The sequence below is a fragment of the Hylobates moloch genome, unplaced genomic scaffold (genome assembly GCF_009828535.3).
Source record: "Hylobates moloch isolate HMO894 unplaced genomic scaffold, HMol_V3 SCAFFOLD_19, whole genome shotgun sequence".
Classification (NCBI taxonomy): domain Eukaryota; kingdom Metazoa; phylum Chordata; class Mammalia; order Primates; family Hylobatidae; genus Hylobates; species Hylobates moloch.
This window is the reverse complement of record NW_026652294.1, coordinates 36,726,528-36,730,302: the sequence shown is the minus strand read 5'-3', so window position 1 is coordinate 36,730,302 and position 3,775 is coordinate 36,726,528.

The window sequence follows — 3,775 nt, the reverse complement described above, 5'->3', positions numbered from 1 at the left end:
TGTGAAATCAAAGTTAAATGCTTACAAAATACAGTGGTGGTTTGGGCACAGGATAAACATTCCCATTCCAAAAGGGAGAAATAGTGAAGAAGGAAAGAGTGACAGGTCCCAAGCAAGTCCAAAACCTTAAGGCTTGAGAATAATCTTCTTTGGCTCAATGCTGTCCTCCTGGCCCACTGGAGTGGAAGTCTCATCCCTAAAGGCTTGCAGGGTAGAAGTTTGGCACCCAAGGTTCCAGGTGGCCCTGCCCTCACAGCTTTGCTGGATACAACCCCTGCCACAGCTCTCACAGGTTGGAGTTGCGTGCCTGTAGCTTTCCAGTGCTGGAATCACACACTGATGCCTCTACTATTCTGGGGTCTCAGGGTGACCTTTCCACCTTGGTACTACTAGGCAATGCCCTACCAGAGGCCCTCTATAGTTTTCTGCCTGGGTGGCACACCCATGGCTTCAGGTGGCTCCATTCTTAGAAATCTAGGTGAGGATAGGCTTGCCCCCACAGCTCGTGCACTCTGAGCACCACAAAGACACAGCCAAAGTCTCCTGCCTGTGCCTTCTGGATGGGCAGCCAAGGAGCAAAACCCTGGAATGCAGTGGAGTGGAGCCTGTGATATGAGGGATGCTGCACAAAGCCAGCAGGGGCCCAGCAGGGGCCCAGCAGGCACCTGCAGCCCCATCCTATGAAGTTGTTCTGATGATCTCTGGAGCACCTTGCTATGGAAGGGGTTCATTCTTCCATTGTCTTGAACAATAGCCCCTGGCTTCTGTTCAGATGGCTGACAAAACTCCATGTAAGATGTGGCCATTGGGCCACACCCTTAAAGTTCTCTACCATTCTTTACAATATGGAAAGGCTGAGAAGTTTCCAAATCTTTAAGTTTGGCTTTCTTTCTGATTAAGAATTCCATCTTTAAGTCATTTCTCTCTTTTTTCATTTTACTATAAGAAGTCAAGAGAAGCCAAGCTGCTCTTTCAACACTTTACTTAGATATTTCCTCAGCCAAATATCCAATTTCATTACTCACAAGTTCTACCTTCCACAAACTACTAAGACACAAACACAATTCAACTATCTTCCTTGCCACTTTGTAACAAGGATGACCTCTCCTCCATTGTTCAATAACATCTTCCTCATTTCCATCCGATGCCTCATCAGAATGGCCTTTACCATCTGCTATGGTTTGAAAGTGTTCCCCAAAGTTCATGTGTTGAAAATTTGATCTTCAATGCAGTAGTGCTGGGAAGTGGGGGCTAATGGGAGGTGTTTGGGCTGTGGGACCACTGCCCTCATGAATGGATTAGAGGACATTTATTATCCTGGAAGTGAGTTTCTCGTAAAAGGATTAATTTGGCCCTTTCTTCTCTCTCTCTCTCTCTCTCTGTCTCTCTCTCTCTCTCTCTGTCTCTCATCTTTCACCATGGGACAACACAGCAAGAAGGCCCTTGCCAGATGTAAGCACCTTGATATTGAATTTTCCAGCTTCCAGAACTTGAGAAATTCTCTTTTCTTTATAAGTTACTCCGGCATTTTATTGTAGCAGCACAAAAATGGGCTAAGACACCATCCATATTTCTATCAGCATTCTTGATTACTTAGGAATTCTCTAAGAAGACTGAGACTTTCCCTACAGCTCCCCTCTTTTCTTTCTAAGCTCTTACCAGAATCACTCTTAATAGTCTCTTCACAGCAGTGTAGGCTTTCTCTAGCATGCACCTTAAAACTCTTCTAGCCTCTCCACATTACCCTGTTCCAAAGCTGCTTCCACGCTTTTAGGTATTTGATACAGCAGCGCCCCCACTCCTCCATACCAATTTCCTGTCTCAGTCTGTCTAAAAACTCCATTAAAGCAAAGTCTGTGGGTATTTTGCTGACCCCAGTGGCCTAGAACCCAACAAAGCCTTTCACATAGTAGACACTCAAATAAATACCTGTGAGTGAATGAATGAAGGTGTTCTCACAGCTCTCTGCCTTTGCCCACTCATAGAATGGCTCACCCTGTACTGAAATTTACTGTTGAGCTCTCAGCCCCAGTAAGCACAAGACTGTGTCTGTAATGTTCACAAAATGTCTGAGGGACACAGCTCATGGCTAAAGGACAGAAAGGCCCTCATCATATTGACTGACTGAATGAATGAAGAGGGAGTATAACTCTGCATACAGGCTTCAGGGTTAGATATGGGTGTTCTGGGAGTGACCTTGAGCAAGTTACTTAATCTCCCTATGCCCCAGTTTCTCATCTGCAAAATGGGAATGATAAGACAGCTTTTACCCATAAAATTATTTTATGGATTATATTAACTAGCAATTGTGAAACCCTTAACACAGTGCCTGGCACAAAGTCATCACGTGACTGATGCCTAATAGTAACAGTTGTTGTTATTATTAGGCTCATTAATACTCATCAAGAACAGGTGCTCAGAACAGGCTAGCATTCCTTTAGGCAATGAAGAGCATCAGCTTCTGTTGAAGCTCTTGTTGAAGCATGAAATTTCCCTCCTTCCCTTTATGCAAAAAGCCAAAAGCATGTTCGATTTAGGCTCAAGCAAAGAGCTCTATATGAGACTACAGGAAGGTGAAAATGACTTCATTTTCATTCATCTTCCCTGGGCTTTTTCCTCTGACACTGGCAGCAGAGCTTTAAGCATTTGCTATTGGCTTGTCCTGATTCATCACCCTGGCCATTTCCTGCACATGCACCTCTGCCGGCTAAGTTGTAAAGCATGGCTCCAGATGGTCCCCATCAGAACTTGAGGGCTAGCCACACAAATGGAAAGCACCTGGGTTGCCTCTCTGCTCCTTCTTGCCTCGCAAAGCTATTTCCTTCCCTGATAGACTTTTTTGTCTGCCATCCCCAAGAAACACTAACAGCAGTCCATCGTCATGTGGAAATGACCGCCAGGTAATGGCTTTTAAAACACCAAATTGCATCAAGTACAAGGGCTGCTGAGAGTCCTATCTTCAGCAAGGAATTTTTCCCCTGTTTGGTTTGGCCATCCAATGGAGCATTAGACAGCAGTTTAATCATTATTACCGGTGCTGCACTGCGACTCTCTGGAGAAGCACTAAACTGGAATGAAAAGGAACTGACATAATTAGTCTGACACAGTTCAATAGGGAACTATTACAGCAAAGGTAATGAGCTCCAATGATATGTTAATGTTATTGTAGGAAATTATGCCGGTGCAACAAAGTGGCTTTGAGTTGGGGGCAGGGAGGAGGAGACAACTATTCCCAGGCAATACACCAATGCAAAACAAAAATTGAGAAGGCTTATAAAATGCCCTTTCCTTTGACCCTGAGGAGCTGTGGTCTCCTGGGGCTGAGAATCTGTTCTCAAGACTGCAGGATGCTACAGAGGCCACACAGGCGACGCTGCTAGTGTTCATATGCATAAGTAGCTGGGTATGTCTTCAACTAGGGAAACTTAAAACTCAAGAAAATTGCTCTGAGCACTAATAACAAATCCCTTACAGTTGTTCAACACTGCACAGCTCACAAAGTGTTTTTATGTCCCTTATTAGAAGCAAAGGGGTACAGTCAAACGGCAAGAACCTCGCCACTTAAAAAATTGTGACCCTAGTCAAGTAATTTAACATCTATGGGCCTCAGTTTTCTCATCTCTATAGTGGAAACAATAGTACCTACCTTCCAAGTTGAAATCGTGCCCATAAAGCTTCCATTCTACAGCATGTGTGCAATAAGACATAGTTGGATTATGCTTATTAATTGTCTTTGTATTGGGGCGATATTGACAAGGACCAACTCTGTGGGATA